This window comes from Rana temporaria, chromosome 1 (assembly GCF_905171775.1).
Source record: "Rana temporaria chromosome 1, aRanTem1.1, whole genome shotgun sequence".
Classification (NCBI taxonomy): Eukaryota; Metazoa; Chordata; class Amphibia; order Anura; family Ranidae; genus Rana; species Rana temporaria.
The window spans coordinates 460,650,576-460,671,020 of NC_053489.1; the positions used below are offsets into that span (position 1 = coordinate 460,650,576).

Sequence of the window (20,445 nt, forward strand, 5' to 3'; positions counted from 1 at the left end):
CATATTGGGGCAGGGAGTTCAAGAGGATACGAGAGGCTCTGGAGAAATCCCAGGAAGTGAGCATGGGAGGAGGTAACAAGGGACCTAGAGAGCAGGGAGTCTTGGTGGGAGCAGAAAGGGCAATTTGGGCAATATCTGCAGATGAGGTTAATGATGTAGCTGGGGGCGATGTTGTCAGGGCCGGATTCCAGACAAGACCACCAAGGCCAGACCTCAGAGCGGCAGTGGGTGCAGGGGCGGCTCAGTGGGCCGGTTACAGCGGCGGCCAAATCTGCATCGGAGGTCTGCGCGATCTACCCGTCAATTGCTGACAGCTGGCGCCTGATGGGTAGATCGAGATTTAGCCAGCATGCAGAGTAGCGCAGGAAGAGTGTGTAATAAGTTCTCTCTCATGTCACTCTGCTCCCCCGCGGCTCCTCCTCTCTTCTCGTCCATCCCCATTTGCTTGTGACATCATCTGGGATGGACGAGAAGAGAGGAGAGGCCGCCGGGGAGCAGAGTGACATGAGAGAGAACTTATTACACACGCTTCCTGCGCTACTCTGCATGCTGGCTGGTAAATGATGTCCCCATAATGTGCAATGTGCCCTGGTGTGCCGTGTGCCCTGATGTGCTATGTGCCCTGATGTGCCCTGTGCCCCGTGTCCTGATGTGCCCTGTGCCCTGATGTGCCCTGTACCCTGATGTGCTATGTGCCCTGATGTGCCCTGATGTGCTATGTGCCCTGATGTGCTATGTGCCCTGATGTGATCTGATGTGCCCCGTGCCCTGATGTTCCCCCGTGCCCTAATGTGCTATGTTCCCTGATGTGCCCTATGCCCTGATGTGCCCTGATGTGCTGTGCCTTAATGTGGTGTGCCCTGATGTGCTGCGCCCTGTACCCTGATGTGATGTGCCCTGATGTTCCCTGTACGTGTTGCGTCCTGATGTGCCCTGTGCCGTGATGTGCTAGGCTCTGTACCCTGATGTGCTGTACCCTGATGTGCTGTGCCCTGTGCCCTGATGTGCTGTGCTGTGCTGAGCTCTGTACCGTGCCCTGATGTGCTATGTGCCCTGATGTGATCTGATGTGCCTTATGCCCTGATGTTCCCTGTGCCCTGATGTGCTATGTTCCCTGATGTGACCTGTGCCCCGTGCCCTGATGTGCCCCATGCCCTGATGTGCCCCGTGCCCCGATGTGCTGTGCCTCAATGTGGTGTGCCCTGATGTGCTGTGCCCTGTACCCTGATGTGATGTGCCCTGTACGTGTTGCGCCCTGATGTGCCCCGTGCCGTGATGTGCTGGGCTCTGTACCCTGATGTGCCGTGCCCTGTATCCCGATGTGCTGTACCCTGATGTGCTGTGCCCTGTACCCTGATCTGCTGTGCCATGATGTGCTGTGCCCTGTACCCTGATCTGCTGTGCCCTGATGTGCTGTGCCCTGATGTGTTGTGCCCTGGTCTGGTCTGGATGAAGGCCCCCTATGTAATGGTGTTTGTGTGTGTGGGGGGGGGGCAGGGCAGGCGGTATTGAAGGACCTGGCCTTGGGGCAGCAAAAGGAATAAATCTGGGCCTGGATAGCTCCTCAGCTTAACAGCAGGGCCCCCAGCATCCAGGGCTTACCCTACTACTCCAGCATGGTGGCCACTCTGTCTCTATCGCTCTTAGGTGCCTCCGTATGCTCACAGCCTTTGCTCTTGACAAAGAAGTCACCCATTTTCTCTCCCCATGTGCAGCAGGTCTGTCTTCAGCCTCATCTCTCTGCAAGAAGCCCAGGAAAATAGTTAAAAACACTCCCCTTCTCTCACAGCGCAGTATAACTGGGAGTTGAAGTCCAAAAACAAATGTAGCGCTACCCCCGAAGAAGCCGCTGATTTGTTCTTGGGATCGGCATATTAAGTTACCTTGATGTGGCCCAGGGGTGCAGTTGTGGAATCAAAGCAGTGAACGAAGGTCCAGACAGTGAATAAAGGGTTTTCCAATGCTTTATTTCCAGGCCAACACGGCCAACATCAACATCAAATGGGAAGAAAAAGGTGATGAAGAGAAAGGGAGAACCTTGCTGTATCAGGCCTGGATATGAACCGAGCAGTCCTGCTCTCAGTAGTATCAAATTGTGATTCGTCGCCACTCTTTCTGAGTGGGTGAAGTGCCCCCGGACAGACCCCTCTCACAAGCCTGGCAGCCGAGGTGTCACTTACAGAAGTTTCAGACGTCCGTTCCGCCTGTCCGTTCATTACAAGTCCGTTAACGGACTTGTTATGAATCCCTATGGGAACGCGTCCGTTAGCGGATGGAGCATCCGCTAGCGTCCGCGTCCGTCGGGATCCGGTTTTCGGATGGAAGAAAACCCTATTTTTCTTCCGTCCGGCAGAACGGAACTGATGCAGACGGACAGACGGTCCGTCTGCATCCGGTTCCCCATAGAGGACAGCGGAGCTGAGACAGGGCGGTCGCTGCACTGTGTGCGGGGAGCAGACAAAGGAAACTGAAGGGACGTGTGAAAGAGCCCTTAGGCCCCATACACACGAGAGGATCCATCCGCTGAAAAATCTCAGCGGATCGGTTTCAGCGGATAGATCCCCTGGTGTGTACGCTCCAGCGGATATTTATCCGCGGATATTTCTGATTTCCAGCAGATAAAAATTTGTTAGCACCGGATCGGCTCCAGCGGATCGATCCGGTGGTCTGTACAGACTCACCGGATCGATCCGTCCGAACCCGTCCCTCGCATGCGTCGTAATGATTCGACGCATGCGTGGAATTGCTTATATGACAGCGTCGCGCACGTCGCCGCGTCATCATCGCGGCGACGGCGCGACACGTCACCGCGGTGTAAATTCGGCGCGGATTTCGAATCCTCGAATCGGATCAAAATCCTCAGAGGATTTATCCGCGGAAACGGTCCGGAGAACCGTATCCGCGGATAAATCCTATCGTGTGTACTAGCATCAGTGGCATCAGATGGTCTGTGGCATCAGATTTGCTGGGAGGAACAGATCTCTCTCACAGACCTGGCTCTAGGGCCTCTGCCACAGACCAATTACTTTAAGTGAGCTAAATGGATGAATGGAGCGAATCCTCCCAGTAGGTTTTTAGAATAGGTCACCGGATGACAGCAAAGCGTACCTGTCAGCATTCCGGTCACCAGATCCCCGATTGGTTAGTTCAAGCCCTGTTGGACAACCTGCCTCCGGGTGCCCCTCAAGCTGACCCCCCAATCGAACGGCACCCAGCCTGTGATCCTCTCAATATAACTGGGGACCCAGCAAGTCACTGGAGTCCCCTTTCACCTCCGGATAAGGTTCAGTGCAGTCTGCAATCTTGGCCAAGAGTTTTGAGCACATGATACCTGTCACAGATATACCCTTCCCCAGCATGCCCTGCGAGCGAAAAACTCCTCTGATTGGCTGCTGGGGAAAACTTGCTCCGCCAGAACCCCTCTGGTGCCAACTGCTGGCCAGGGATGGTACCGCATCCCTGGAGCACAGACTAGCCCAGTGGACATTTCTGGAACGACAGAAGTCCAATTTAACCAATTGCGAATGGGAGCAAAATAACTCTCCCATTCCCCACTAACTTTAGCGTAGTGCCCATACTGAAAGTAAGGGGGCGCTACACAAACTATAATACAGGTTAAAGGGGTTGTAAACCCTCATATTTTTCACCTTAATGTATCCTATGCATTAAGGTGAAAAAACGAATGACACTGACCGACCCCCAAGCCCCCGTTTTACTCACCTGAGCCTGTTCGTTCCCTCGGCGGAGACACGCTTTTCCTCTCTGCCCGGGGTTCTCGGCTCTTGATTGGATAGATTGATATCAGCAAAGTCATTGGCTCCTGTTGCTGTCCATCAAATCCAATGACTTGGGCACTGGGGGGCGGGGCCGAGTCCGTCATTGTGTGTCTACGCACGCAAATACTGGACTCGGGAGTGCACCGGCAAGGTAACCCCCAGGGAGAGTGCTTCTCCTAGGGGGTTTACCGCTGCGAGAAGCAGCTTAGAGCACCGCCAGGGGACCCCAGAAGACGAGGTTTGGGGCCACATTATGCAAAACGAACTTAACAGTGGAGGTAAAAGTATGACATGTTTGTTATTTTTATTTTTTTTAAACAAAGGTTTACAATCACTTTAAAGCGGGAGTTCGCCCAAAAATTTTTTTTTTTTAACATTAGATTGATGCTCATTTTGTCAAGGGGAATCGGGTGTTTTTTTTTAAATCGAAGCAGTACTTACCGTTTTAGAGACAGATCTTCTCCGCCGCTTCCGGGTATGGTCTTCGGGACTGGGCGTTCCTATTTGATTGACAGGCTTCCGACAGGCTTCCGACGGTCGCAAACATCGCGTCACGAGTAGCCGAAAGAAGCCGAACGTCGGTGCGGCTCTATACGGCGCCTGCGCACCGACGTTCAACTACTTTCGGAAAATCGTGACGCGATGTATGCGACCGTCGGAAGCCTGACGGAACCCTTTCGGAAGCCTGTCAATCAAATAGGAACGCCCAGTCCCGCAGCCCATACCCGGAAGCGGCGGAGAAGATCGCTCTCTAAAACGGTAAGTACTGCTTCGATTTTTAAAAAACTACCCGATTCCCTTTGACAAAATGAGCATCAATCTAATGTTAAAAATTAAGTTTTCGGGTGAACCTCCACTTTAAGTATCTTTTCTTGCACTACATTTCCCACAGCCCTTTACACTTCTCCACACAGGGCTGGATTCAGATAGGAGATACGACGGCGTATCTCCTGATACGCCGTCGTATCTCTAAGGCCGGCCGGTCGTATCTATGCGACTGATTTATAGAATCAGTTACGCATAGATATCCCTAAGATCCGACAGGTGTAAGTGACTTACACCGTCGGATCTTAGGCTGCAATTCCAGGCCGGCCGCTAGGTGGCGCTTCCGTGTCTCTTACGCGTCAAATATGCAAATGAGCATTTACGCAGATTCAGAAACAAACGACCGCCCGGCGCTTTTTTTTTACGTCGTTTGCGTTCGGCTTTTTCCGGCGGAAAGTTACCCCTGCTATAGCAGGGGTAAGTGCGGCGTATCCTATGTTAAAGCGGGAGTTCACCCAAAAATCAACTTTCTGCAGTTAGATCCAGCATACTGCTGACATCTGCAGTATGCTGGTCTTTTTTTTTGGTACTTATCGTTTTAGCAGTAATTCTTCTATGCCTCCGAGCGGGGATTACTTCCTGGTATAGGCGTTCCCTTCAAGACAAGCAAGTTGATTGACTGCCTTCGATAGAGCGTCACGGCTTCCGAAGATACACGAGTGACGCTCTGCAATTTACGGCGCCTGCGCAGTCAGCTCTACACGGCAGGCGCAGGCGCCGAAAACAGCCAAGTGTCACCTCGGCTGTTTTCGGAAGCCGTGACACGCTATCGAAGGCCGTCAATCAACTTGCTTGCCTTCGGGAACGCCCATTCCCCGAAGGATTCCCCGCTCGGAGCCATAGAAGAAATACTGCTATAACGATAAGTACCAAAATAAAATAAAAAAAGACCAGCATACTGCAGATGTCAGCAGTATGCTGGATCTAACAGCAGAAAGTTGATTTTTGGGTGAACTCCCGCTTTAAGTATGGCCGTCGTTCCCGCGCCGAGTTTTTAATTTTTTAACGTTGTTTGCGTAAGTCGTTCGCGAATACGGCCGGACGTAATTTACGTTAACGTCGAAACCAATGACGTCCTTGCGACGTCATTTGGAGCAATGCACGCTGGGAAAATGTGCGGACGGCACATGCGCTGTTCGATCGGCGCGGGGACGCGCCTGATTTAAATAGTACACTCCCCCTAGCCGCGGAATTTGAATTCCGCCGGGGGATTTACGATACGCCGCCGCAAGTTTTGAGGTAAGTTACATAGTTACATAGTTAGTCAGGTTGAAAAAAGACACAAGTCCATCCAGTTCAACCACAGAAGTGCTTTCTGAATTAAGCACTTGCCTCAAAAACTTGCGGCGGCGGATCGTAAATCAGATAGGTTACGCGGATCTAAAGATCCGCTAACCTATCTGAATCCGGCCCAGAGTCTCTAGCAGTCCATGTCCTCAGCTTGCCCTCTAGTGGATCGAGGTCACATTAAAACGAGTTGTTTCGTGACAGGACCGGGACAAGAGGTGGGCAGGAGAGGCGGCTACCATGGGCACTCTGGCATCATGTGAGGTGGAAGGGGGGGCCAATGTGAGGAGATGGGGGGGGGGGATTTGTGTTGGGATGGTGAATTTGGGGGGGCAGCTGGAGGTAGACATTGCTCTAGGAAGGAAAATTTGGGTGGATGTTCTGGGAATGGTGAGTCAGGGAATTTGTGTTGGGATGGGAGAAGAGGATTTGTGCTAGGAAGAAAGAGTTGGGGGGTTTATACTAGGAAGGGGAATTTTTAGGTGGAGTATTTGTGCTGGGGGGGGGGGGGGTATAAGATACGTGCTAGGAGAGTGATTTTTTATTTGTGGGGGGGTTCATTTGTGCTGGGGAGCAAAGATTTGTTCTGGTAGGGGGGATTTGGGGGGGTTTGTGGTAGAAGAGGTGAATTGGTGGGTGTGGGGATATGTGCTAGTTAGGATGATTGGGAAGCATTTGTACTAGGAAGTGAAATTTTTGTGAGGGTGAATATATGTGCTGGGGGGGGGGGGGGGGGGTTGTACTGGAAGGGTGGATTTTGAGTGGGGGGTGGAGCATATGTATTTGGAGGGGAAATTTGAAGGGTAGAAGATTTGTGCTATGAGGGATGATTTTTTGGGGGGCATTTGTGTTTTTGGGCGGGAGGGGATTTCAGTAGAGGGGTGGATTTGTCCTGGGAGGAGGGGAATTTATTCTTGGGGGGGGGGGGGGGGTTTGCTGACACCTCATGCTTATACATCTTGTGGGAGGGCACAGTCTGGCATGTTCACCCTGGGCCCTAGATGACCTTTTGTGGTTGAACTGGATAGACTTGTGTCTTTTTTCAACCTGACTAACTAAAGTAACTATGTAACCTTGTCCCAGAACTGCTCTGTAAATTCTGTCACTGCAGCCTTGGAAACACATAAGGCCTTTTTACACGGGTGGTCAGTAAAACCAGCCACAGTTTTATTATCCCCTGGCTGCCCACTGAGATGCTAACATTCTAACATTCTGTACACATGCTGCTGGCCCTGTCAAACCCTCCCATTGAGATCCACTGCTAACGCTCGGTTTTACAATTGTGGTGTGGTCCTGCTATGTAAAAAAGCCATTCGACAATTAGAAAAAAAGGTAAAAAAAAAAAAAAAAGGGGGGGCACACTTGCACACCTGCCACTATACCACACAGATTGCTTTTCAGAGGGCTGTAAACTTACCACCAGTGTGAAAGAGTCCAAATGGGGAACTAACCCCCTCCCCCCACACACATCTCTTGTTCTCGCTGCAATTATTACCTTCCTTGATTATCTTGTGCTGACCTCGCAGCCGATGAAGTGGTCCAGGGATCTGAAAAAGGGAACATTGTATCAAATTAGAGCTGCACAATTAATCGTTAAAAAATTGTGCTCTCGATTCAGCCCCGCTCACGATCTCTATTGCAGAGTTGGCAGATTCTTTCATTCTTCAAGTGTAGAGACTTCTCTGCTCACTCAGCTGTGAAAAGGAAAAATCCAGGCAGTCTGCCCAGTTTTTAACAACATGAAACATTGTAACGCTTCCTTCTTAGATCAAAGGGATAAACTTCTGTGTGTACTGTAAATACAGGAAGTTTAACCACTTAGGGCCAGATTCTCAGTGGAGATACGACGGCGTATCTCCAGATACGCCATCGTATCTCTGAGTCGCGCTGTCGTATCTATGCGCCTGATTCTTAGAATCAGTTAGCATAGATTTCCCTTAGATCCGACAGGCGTAAGTCTCTTACGCCGTCGGATCGTAACTGCATTTTTACGCTGACCGCTAGGGGCGTGTATGCTGATTTACGCGTCGAAATATGTAAATCAGCAAGATACGCAAATTCACAAACGTACGCCCGGCCGACGCAGTACATTTATGCCGTTTACGTTAGGCTTTTCCTGGCGTATAGTTACCCCTGCTATATTGTGGCGTAAGTGCGGCGTACCAATGTTAAGTATGGCCGTCGTTCCCGCGACAAAATTTGAAAATTTTGCCTCGTTTGCGTAACTCGTGAATGGGGCTGGACGTAATTTACGTCCACGTCAAAACCAATACGTCCTTGCGGCGTATTAGGAGCAATGCACACTGGGAGATTTCCACGGACGGCGCATGCGCCGTTCGTGAAAAACGTCAATCACGTCGGGTCACAGAAGATTAACATAAAACACGCCCCCTGTCCCACATTTGAATAAGGCGGGCTTACACCGGCCGATTTACGGTACGCCACCGCAACTTACGAAGCAAGTGCTTTGAGAATACAGCACTTGCCCGTCTAAGTTGCGGAGGCGTAACGTAAATCGGATACGTTACGCCGCCGCAAATATACGCCGCTGGACGAGAATCTGGCCCTTAAAGTCTAAGTGCTAGTTCACCAGTTTTTCCACTGTAAACGAACTGGAAACTGACTGCATGGTGTGAACTAGAGCCATTGGAATACGTCAAAAACACTGTGCATGCATTTTTAGTGCATAAAAAAGCGCACAGAACTGAACGGAACTGCGTCTGGTGTGAACTGGCTCTAAATCTTTTTCTGACACTTGTTTCTTAAGTTAAAATCAGTATTTTTGCTAGAAAATTACTTGGAACCCCCAAACATTATATATATTTTAGCAGAGACCCTCTAGGGCAGTGATTGTGAACCTTGGCATCCCAGATGTTTTGGAACTACATTTCCCATGATGCTCAACTATACTGCAGAGTGCATGAGCATCATGGGAAATGTAGTTCCAAAACATCTGGGGTGCCAAGGTTCTTCATCACTGATCTAGGGAATAAAATGGCATATTTTATGTCACACTGTATTTGCCCAGCGGTCTTTAAAACACAATTTTCTGGTAAAAAAATACACTTCAATGAATAAATAAAATAAAAAACTAAACAGTAAAGTTATACCAATTTTTTTTGTTTTAATGTAAAAGATGATGTTACGCTGCGAGAATCGTGAGAGAATCGTGATCTATCTTCTAAGCAAAATAATTGTGATTCTCATTTTAGCCAGAATCGTGCAGCTCTATATCAAATTTTTACCATAATTTGCCTTTCACGGTACCAATCCATGGCAGCATACATGTGGTAGTATGCTGCCATGTTGATGCCAGGAAAATGGAAAAATTGTATCATATACTTACTGTAATTTTCCTTTCTTGATGACAATCCCTCTCAGCATCCATTTGGTATATATGCGGCCATGTTGGTGCCAGGAAAATCGAAAATTGTATCAAATACTTATTGTAATTTTCTTTTCTTGGCGCCAATCTATGGCAGCATACCTATGGTAGAACGCTGCCATGTTGGTACCAGGGAAACTGAATATTGTGTCAAATACTTACCATCATTTTAATTTCTTGGCGCCAGTCTATGGCAGCGTACATGTGGTAGTATGCTACCATGTTGGTGCCAGGAAAACGGAACATTGTATCAAATACTTACCTTCCTTTACTGGCGCCAATACATGGCAGCATACTACCACATGTATGCTGCCATGTTGCACCAAAAAAATGCAGTAAACAGGTGTGTGGTGAGAGGATATTGGTCAGCTATGAACACACTGACCAATGAGAATGAGTCTGAGCCATCCTGGAAGAAAGAAAGGTGCAGAAGAGCGTGTTTATAAAACGCCCAGGTACAGCTTTTGCGGGAAGTGAAAGCTAATCATCCATGAAGGTAAGTACAGCAAGGATAAGGGGTGTGGGGCGGGTGTGGTGAGTTCCTCTTTTCATGTAGTACAAAGCTGACCTAACCCTTTAATGACAACCAATTTAGCCGTTCCCATTTCCTCACAGCATGCCTTGTGTCTTCTTCATCCCAAAGTATTCCTCTTCCTCAAGTTCCATAGTTGGGAGGTCTGTCTGTGAGATGATTTGCACACATATGGAGCAGTGTGAGATGTATCGCACACTTATGGAGCAGTGTGAGATGTATCGCACACATATGGAGCAGTGTGAGATGTATCGCACACTTATGGAGCAGTGTGAGATGTATCGCACACATATGGAGCAGTGTGAGGTGTATCGCACACATATGGAGCAGTGTGAGGTGTATCGCACACATATGGAGCGGTATGAGATGTATCGCACACATATGGAGCAGTGTGAGATGTATCGCACACATATGGAGCAGTGTGAGATGTATCGCACACTTATGGAGCAGTGTGAGATGTATCGCACACATATGGAGCAGTGTGAGGTGTATCGCACACATATGGAGCAGTGTGAGGTGTATCGCACACATATGGAGCGGTATGAGATGTATCGCACACATATGGAGCAGTGTGAGATGTATCGCACACATATGGAGCAGTGTGAGATGTATCGCACACATATGGAGCAGTGTGAGGTGTATCGCACACATATGGAGCAGTGTGAGGTGTATCGCACACGTATGGAGCAGTGTGAGGTGTATCGCACACATATGGAGCAGTGTGAGATGTATCGCACACATATGAAGCAGTGTGAGGTGTATCGCACACAGGGCAGGACTTAGGGTGGTGGGGGCCCCTGGGCTTGAGTGTTGAAGGGGCCCCCTGGAGCCGAGAATTGGGGGGGGATCAAAGATGTTGAGCGAGGGGGGATCATAGTTGTTGGGCGGGGGGTGCACATTAAAGTTGTTGAGCGGGGGGGTGCACATTAAAGTTGTTGGGGGGGTGTTGTTGAGCGGGGGGGGGGGTGCCTCTCACCTGTGCACGGAATGTGTCGGCTCTCTTCCCTTCAGTAGACATCCACGCACCACTCCGGTTCCTCCTGGGGGGGGTTTCGCAGTTGTTGAGCGGGGGGGGAGTGCCTCTCACCTGTGCCGACAGCCGGGGCCACAGACTGTCATTAGCCCGGCTGTCAGCTTTCTTCCCTTCAGCAGCCACAGTCCTCCACACACCGCTCCGGTTCCTCCTGCTTCCGTGCTGCCTCCTCTTGCAGTGCGGGAAAATTAACCCTTTGGCGGGACTGCGGGAAGAAGCTGTCTGTGCGGGAAAGTCCCGCAGAATCCGTGCGTGTTGGGAAGTATACGCAGGGCCGCCATCAGGAATTTTGGGGCCCCTTACACAGCTTAAGGCATGGGCCCCCTCCCGCCTGAAATTGAGAACCGGGGGGGCTGCCACAAATTGAGAAGCGGGGGGGGCTTTACAAAAAAAACAAGAAATAAAGAAATATATATATAAAAAAATGGGGGTAGCCATCCGAGGCCCTGGGGACCTCTGGGCCCTTTAATAAAAAGAAAAAAGAAACCTCTGGGCCCTTTAATAAAAATAAATAAACATTTATAAAAAAATACATACAAAAGGGAGGTTGCCATCCAGGACCCTGGGGACCTCTGGGCCTTTTAATAAAAAATAAAAAAATATAAACAAAATTTAAAAAATAAACATTTATAAAAAAAAAAAGAAAAAAAGGGGGGGGATTGCCACATGGGGCCCTGGGGACTTCTGGGCCCTTTAATAATAATACTAAATATATATATATATATATATATATATATATATATATATATATATATATATATATATATATATATATATATATAAATAAAAAATATATAAAAAAACTTTTTTTTTAATAAAAAATAAATAAAAAAGGGGGCCCCCTATTGGGCGGGGCCCATGGGCTTGAGCCCAGTCAAGCCCAATGGTAAGTCCGGCCCTGATCGCACACATATCGAGATGTATCACACAAATATGGAGCAGTGTGAGTTGTATCACACACGTATGGAGCAGTGTGGGGCCCCGTACACACGACAGAGGAACTCGACGTGCTTGGCACGTCGAGTTCCTCGTCTCTTTTTGGGATGAAGCCGCCGAGGAGCTCGGCGGGCCGCCTTCTCCTATAGAACAACGCGGCCAACGAGAAAATAGAGAACATGTTCTCTATTTTCTCGTCGAGCTCCTCGGCGGCTCCATCGAGCCAAAACTGTACAGACGACAGAGATTCTCGGCAGAATCCGGGTTTTGACCGAGTTTCTCGGCGAATTCTGCCGAGAATCTCTGTCGTGTGTACGAGGCCTGAGATGTATCGCACACATATGGAGCAGTGTGAGATGTATCGCACACATATGGAGCAGTGTGAGTTGTATCACACACGTATGGAGCAGTGTGAGGTGTATCGCACACGTATGGAGCAGTGTGAGGTGTATCGCACACGTATGGAGCAGTGTGAGGTGTATCGCACACGTATGGGGCAGTGTGAGGTGTATCGCACACGTATGGAGCAGTGTGAGTTGTATCACACACGTATGGAGCAGTGTGAGGTGTATTGCACACGTATGGAGCAGTGTGAGGTGTATCGCACACGTATGGGGCAGTGTGAGGTGTATCACACACGTATGGAGCAGTGTGAGGTGTATCGCACACGTATGGGGCAGTGTGAGGTGTATCACACACGTATGGAGCAGTGTGAGGTGTATCGCACACGTATGGAACAGTGTGAGGTGTATCGCACACGTATGGAGCAGTGTGAGGTGTATCGCACACGTATGGAGCAGTGTGAGGTGTATCGCACACGTATGGAGCAGTGTGAGGTGTATAGCACACGTATGGAGCAGTGTGAGGTGTATCACACACGTATGGAGCAGTGTGAGGTGTACCGCACACGTATGGAGCAGTGTGAGGTGTATCGCACACATATGGAGCAGTGTGAGGTGTATCGCACACATATGGAGCAGTGTGAGGTGTATCGCACACATATGGAGCAGTGTGAGGTGTATTGCACACATATGGAGCATTATGAGGTGTGTCCCACACATATACAGTATAGAGCAGAGCTGTGTTCATGTGTATGATAAGAGCAGTACTCCTCTCTGCTTCTCCTCACATAGAATAGAAAGTGACAGGAAGCATGTGAGCTGACTTTTAGTACATAGGAAAAGATTAGTGTTTGTCACATTTCAGTGAGAAGGACACAGGCGCTGCACCTAGCTGGGCGAGGCGTCGTCTGCCCAGGTTCCCTGCACCCTCCCTTGTCAGCGCTACTCTGCCCGCCGCCCTCTTTTCTCTGGGAGGGGTCAGCGGACTGTCCCTGTGAGGTAGACAGAGGAAGAGAACACCCAAGAGAGAGAGAGCTGCTCTCATATAAAACCCACAGGCGGAAGTTCTACACGAGACAGAAAGGCAGAGCATTGCAGAGCTGAGTGGCCGGCACACAAGTCCTCTGAGAGGTGGGTGCTCCATACTATTACTATAAGAAGAAAAACTTTGTGTACATTACAAGTGCACAACTCCACTTTGTAATGAGTGTGCATGTATTATGGGCACCCTTGTTGTGCAGGGTGGGGGGTGAATGATTGATTATTAGCCGTTGGGAATTGTGGGAAGAGGGCAGAGGTCTGCACCCTGCCTGCCCAGACAAGACTGGGAAATGACAGTGATACTCCCTTCCTCCTCCCTGCCGTATCACTGACACTAATGGGGAGCAGCCATTGTCATTAGAGTCCAGTCCTGACAGGAATGACTGGAAATCCTCACACTGCTTTATATGTACTTTGTATGTAGTCACTTGTATGTTAATAGCTGGGGTTATAATGGGGGAGTTAAAGCTGCTGTGAGGAAAAATGTAGCAGTGCTTTACTAGTCTAAAGCACACACTTTATCTGTATTGGGAACGATCGTTCATTCGACTTTTGAGCCGCATCACACCAGGACGCGGTGCGAAAACCTGCGTTATGTACACATTTCCCACGCCGTGTTCAAAACGCATTTGTGATCTGTGTCAATAGTAAGTTAAGTACACCCCAAACGCAGATTGCAAGGTACAGAAAATTGATGCGATCTGGTTTCAGTGAGTTTCCAAATGTAACGTATTGTATGCGCTACTTTTGGTGCAGCACAATTTCATTACCGCATGTGAATCTCACAGGAACGCACAGTGTATTTCTGTGCCATTCTTAGTGTAAACCGGTGTTCTTTTGAGAAATGCCCTTCGTCGAAAAATGCCTCTAATGGGTCTGCGCATGCGCAGTACGCATAGTCACTCCAGCTGATATGTTGATCAGCTGGCTTGATGTCGACACGGCGCATACGCAGATCCGTCGGAGGCAGTATCTGATGATGTGCTAAGCGCTGAGAGAGAATGAAATGGTCAGATTCTGCCTCGCTGTTGCGGTACGGGTTTTGCCTGTATTGAATGACCTGGTTTCTGTTTGTTGCACGGCGGCTTGAGTGTGTTAAACGGCGGGTTTCGGCTGTGTCTAAGGGCAGGTTAAAACACACACAAAACCCGCCCTTCAACACACCCACAACCCGCCCCGCAATAGCGAGTCAGAATCTGACAATTACATTCTATCTCTGCGCTTAGCAGATTGTCGGATACTGCCTCCGACGATCTGCGCATGGGCCATGTTGACGCCACGTCAGCTGATCAACATATTAGCGGGGGGGACGTTGCATACTACGCATGCGCAGACCCATCAAGGGCATTTTTCGATTGAGGGCATTTCTCGATAGAACATTGGCTCTTTCTGTTCGTAAGAACAACGCGTTCGAGAGCCGATATGGACTGTTCAGAAGAAACTTTCTGAAAGATACAAAAAATATATAGCTTGTTATTGTATAGCCAGATTCAGGTACAGCCGCCTATCTTTAGGTCGGCGTAGCGCATCCCATTTGCACTACGCCGACGTAAGATAGTGAGGCAAGTACTGTACTCACAAAGCACTTGCCTCCTAAGTTACGTCGGCGTAGCGCAAATGGCCCGGCGTAACCCCACCTAATTCAAAATAGGCAGGTAGGGGGCGTGTTGTATGGTAATGAATTCACGATTCATTACCATACATGTAAATGAAGCGCTGATCGTACGGCACATGCGCGCGCATGCTCAGTATCACGTCGCAAGTACTCCTTGCTTTCGACGTGAACGTAACCTACGCCCAGCCCCATTCTGAATCGGCTTACGCAAACGACGTGAAATTCGACGGCTGTCCCAACGTCCATACTTAACATTGGCTGCGCCATCTTTTTGGTGGTTTATCTTTACACCTGAAAACGCCTTACGTAAACGGCGTATCTTACTGCGACGGGCGTGCGTACATTCGTGAATAGGCGTATCTTGCTCATTTGCATATTCTCAGCGTAAATCGCTGTACATGCCCCTAGCGGCCAGAGTAAATATGCAGCTAAGATACGACGGCGTAGGAGACTTACGCCGGTCATATCTTAGCAACAGAGAAGCGTATCTCAATTTGAGATAAAGATACGACGGCGCGGATTCGGACTTACGACAGCGTATCTACTGATACGCCGTCGTAAGTCTTTATGAATCTAGCTAGTAATGTCTGCTTTTTTTATTTTTTTAGCGGATCAGAAATAAAATGTGTCTATGGACTTGACGTAGATTGTAGCTACATATGTGGGAAGTTGTTCTCTGTCTTTTGAGAATTGGCGTACCATTTTAGGCATACTCATTTTCAACATGGGACGAGGACACGGAAAAATTATTTTCATCGTTCGTCTGATTTTAAAATAGCATGTATTAGGCCTAAGGCTGCATTCATGCTTTTTGGTCGCGGGCAGAATCGTGGGAAATCTGCCCGCGATCAAAATAGCATGAAAAAAAAGCATGAATGCAGCCTAAAGCCTAGTACATGCTATTTTAAATATGATGAACGAACCCAGGTGGGAATGACTAATCACACAACGCACATTTCAGATACCATTCATTTGAATGGCACCTAAAAACGCAGTGCGGTCCTGCTGAAATTATTGCGCTGAAATCGCAGGAAGCATGTCGCCCAAAAGAAGCACCTGCATTGTTTTTTTGGGCAACAAGGTTCACGTGATGCTGTTTACCGCCCCCCCCCCCACCCCAAAGCACCTTGCCCCCATGTTGATGGATACAAGCGCCTCTTCCCGACAACCCTGGCCAGTGGTTGTCGGGGTCTGCGCACGGAGGGCTTATCGGAATCTGGAAGCCCCCATTAACCAGGGGATCCCCAGATCCTGCACCCCCCCATGTGAATGGGTATCGGGTACATCATAGAGCTGCATGATTCTGGATAAAATGAGAATCACATTTTTTTTGCTTTAAATAAAGATCACGATTCTCGCGGTGTAACATCTTCTTTCACATTATACAAACAAATTGGGCTAACTTTGCTGTTTTTTTTTTTTTTTTTAATTCATTAAACTGTATTCTTTTTTTAAATGCATTTGAAAAACCGTTGCGCAAATACAGCGTGACATAAAATTTTGCAACAACCACCATTTTATTCTGTAGGGTCTCTGCTAAAAAAAATATATATCATGTTTGGGTGTTCCAAGTAATTTTCTAGCAGAAAATAATATTTTTTTCTTGTAAGCAACAAATGTCAGAAAAGGTTTGGTCTTTAAAGAAGTTGTAAAGGAATTTTGTTTTTTCACCTTAATGCATTCTATGCATTAAGGTGAAAAAAACATCAGATGATAAAGCCCGAGCCCCCGTTTTACTTACCTGACCCTTCGAAAGTCCCGTGCTCGCCCCCGTCATCCTCCTCGAGTCGAAGCCCGTTGCTCGTTGATTGGCTGCAGTGGATGGATTGAAAGCAACGCAGCCATTGGCTGGCGCTGCTGTCAATCACATCCAATTAAGCGCCGGGGGGGCGGGGCCGAGTGATACAGCAGCGGCTATGGCCGTGTGTAGTTGCTGCGGGGAGGAGCCACGACAGCCGCCGAGGGACCCCAGAAGACCAGGATCGGGGCCACTGTGTGCAAAACGAACTGCACAGTGGAGGTAAGTATAACATGTTTGTTATTTAAAAAAAAAAAAAAATTCCTTTACAACTCCTTTAAATGGTTTAACTTCCTTCATCTACACCCTGGAGTTATTTCCTTTGATAAAAGAACGAAGAGATACTTTGTTTCCACTTATTTAGCGCCCAGAAGCGATTCAGTTCGCATGCGCCGCGCTTTATAAGTTTTTCATTCATTCATTCATTCACTTATTAGCATGTTGTATTAAAACTTGGCATGCTGCCTGGATTTTGTTTATCCAGCTGTGAGAACTCTCTGCACTTGTTAGAAAGATCGTGACATGCTGTTTTGACGAAAGTAAAAAAGATTGCGATTTCGATTCTTCACGATTAATCGTGCAGCTCTAGTACATCATACCCCTACCCATTCACCAAAAACGCTGTGAAATGTAAAAAACAAAGCAAGAGCTCCTTTTTGACAAGTCCTTTAGTAAAAAAAATAGCGCTGTCTTCTTCTTGTGCCGCTGCTGTCTTCTTTCTTGCCACCGCTATCTTCTTCCTTCCCGCCACTGTCTTCATCCCATTCTGCGGCTGTCTTCCTCACCGCCGATGTCTTCTTCTCGTGCTGCCGCTGTCTTCTTCCTTGCCACCGCTGTCTTTTTTCTTCTTACCACTGTCTTCTTCCCATTCTGCGGCTGTCTGCCTCACCCCCGCTGTCGTCTTTTCGTGCCGCCGCTGTCTTCTTCCTTGCCGCCGCTGTCTTCTTCCTTGCCGCCGCTGTCTTCTTCCTTGCCGCCGCTGTCTTCTTCCTTGCCACCGCTGTCTTCTTCCTTGCCACCGCTGTCGTCTTCCTTCCTGCCACTGACTTCTTCCTTCCCGTCACTGTCTTCTTCCCATTGTGCGGCTGTCTTCCTCACCGCCGCTGTCTTATTTTCCTGCCGCCGCTGTCTTCTTCCCACTCTGCGGCTGTCTTTCTCGCCGCCGCTGTCTTCTTCCTTGCCACCAGTTATCCGCTAAAAACAAATGTGATGTCCCCCGCTGTCTGACATCTATAATATAGCCATCCGATGAGCCCCCCCTGCCCCAAAGCACCCCCTCCCCCCATATGGTTCAGGAGGGGGGGGCGCTTGCTCCTCGCTTCCCTTTCCTGACCTACCAGGCTGCATGCTCTGATAAAGGTCTGATATGGTCTTCCCGACCCGCGCCTTATTAACCAGCTATATACAGTGAATGTATAAAAAAAAAATCACGGGATAATCGCAGTAAAATTACAGCAAAAGCAATGCAGAAACGCTCAAAAGCAACATGCATAGATGTGAATCTAGCCTAAGGCTAATTTAAACACACAGAGGTTGATTTACTAAAACTGGATTGTAAAATCTGGTGCAGCCGTGCATAGAAACCAAACGGCTTCCATTTCTTTTTTTATCTCAAAGCTTAAAGCGGGGGTTCACCCGGAATTTTTTTTTAACATTAGATTGAGGCTAATTACGGGAAGCAGAATCGTTTTTTTTTTTTTAAATCAATGCAGTACTTACCGTTTTAGAGATAGATGTTCCCTGCCGCTTCCGGGTATGATCTTCGGGACTGGGTGTTCCTATTTGATTGACAGCCTTCCGACGGTCGCATACAGCGCGTCACGAGTTGCCGAATGTGCTGTAGGCTGTCAATCAAATAGGAACGCCCAGTCCCCCAGCCCATACCCGGAAGCGGCGGGAGAACATCTATCTCTAAAACGGTAAGTACTGCATTGATTTAAAAAAAAAAACACCCGATTCTGCTTTCCATAATTAGCCTCAATCTAATGTTAAAAATAGATTTTTTGGGTGAACTTCCACTTTAAGGGCCAGATTCAGAAAGACTTACGACGGGCGTATCAGTAGATACACCGTCGTAAGTCCTAATCTGAGCCTGCTCAAATTTAAGCGTATGCTCATAATGAGATACGCTTAAATGTTGCTAAGATACGACCGGCGTAAGGCACTTACACCGTCGTATCTTAGATGCATATTTACGCTGGCCGCTAGGTGGCATTCCCGTTGTTAAATATGCAAATGAGCAAATACGCCGATTCACGAACGTACGCTAGGCCGACGTATCTGTTTACGTCAGACTTACGCCCGGTGTAACGTTACCCCTGCTATAGTGAGGCGCAGCCAATGTTAAGTATGGACGTCGGGACAGACGTAATTTACGCTGTTTGCGTAAGTCGATTCACAATTGAGCTGGGCTTAAGTTACGCTCACGTCGCTTTCATTGACAATTAGCGACGTGATTTGGAGCATGCGCACTGAGATTCAGTCGCGGCCGGCGCATGCGCAGTTCGTTCCGCGCGGGGACATGCTTGATTTAAATGATACACGCCCCCTACCCGCCGAATTTGAATTCCGCCGGGTGATTTACGCTACGCCGCCTCAACTTTACAGGCAAGTGCTTTGTGAATAAAGTCCCTAGTACTCCAAATAAACGTGTTCATGTATTTATTGTGAAGAAAGCATTAGATCAGTCATAAGAAACCCATGACATCTGGATTTAGCACCATATGTAGCAAACACTGATTTATTTAAAGGTCAAGTATCATAAGGAGTGCAGTTTGTTTGGACTATGTTTTATAAATATGGTGTGAAGATAAAATACATGGCTCTGTAATTTTCTGTTGTATCCCTGCTACAAACCAGCTGTTCTAGATGTACAGTTTTTTTTTTTTTTTTTTAACTCACCATAACCTTACTAAAAAATGTTTCAATCCAAACGGGTTCTGTTTCCACAAAAAGGCCATTTTGGTTGGAACACGTATTTGATTTACACTAGTAATTTGGTGACAAGGAAATGCATGATCCCTAATTATGGGAAACATCAAAATGCAGATTAGAACTTGTGCATTTGGTTAGAATATACAGTCTGCATACGATTTTGGAATAGCGTCTAAAGCTTGCAGTTCTAGAACATAGTAGCTGCCCTTTACCTGCATTGGGATGATTTATGTTTATGTGGCTGCATCCTTCTGGAGATAAAAGCAGTATTTTGTCAGGGTGGTGTAATGTGACCTCTGTGAAATACATGAAAGTATCAGACTAGCCAAATTTTCTCATTTCAACCCTTGGGCTAAATGAGATACATTTTATAGAGGAGTCTCCCCCTGCTGGCTATTTTATTCTGACAGGCAGCACCCACTACTTTCAGAATACATTTGAATGGCTGATAATTTTCCACCTAGCTCCTTCAACAAAAGTTGATTGAAAAATGTACTTTTGTTGAGCTGGGTGGTGTATGTAAAATAAAAATAAGCCTGGCAAATAACGTGATATTCAGACATAAAACTAACTAGCATGAATATATGAAATCATTGTGCTATTGATAGGTTGAAAGCACTAAGACGAATGGGTTACCCTATCCGTAACACGTTCCAATGAGTCCCAATGAAAAATTAAGCAAATCGATGTCCTATTTCCAAGGGAAAGACGCATCAGATGGTGGTTTGGTAGCTGAAAATACACTGCTCTCCTTCAAATAAAATGGTGACATCAAACCAAAGGGAACCACAGAACAGTGATAAGATAGAAAGGAAATCCTCCACCTTCCAAACAAACTGCCTCTTACCGAAAGGGAAGATCCCAACCAGAGATCTTCTGTTGGCGTGTGGCTTTCTACCCAGCCTAGGGGTCTATGCAGCAAGATGTCCTTTATCCGGGAAC

At 47.9% G+C, this 20,445-nt stretch overlaps 1 protein-coding gene across 2 annotated transcripts in view; it reads left to right on the top strand.

Moving 5' to 3' along the window:
• The first annotated feature begins 13,085 nt into the window (after positions 1-13,085).
• PDLIM5 (PDZ and LIM domain 5) overlaps positions 13,086-20,445 on the top strand; it is a 179,845-nt gene continuing 172,485 nt past the window's right edge. The window contains exon 1 of one of the 2 annotated variants that reach the window (XM_040327968.1): positions 13,086-13,246. The gene's annotated coding sequence lies outside the window, so the exon portion shown is untranslated. The remainder of the gene's footprint in view (positions 13,247-20,445) is intronic. The other variant, XM_040327977.1, reaches the window with a different exon arrangement.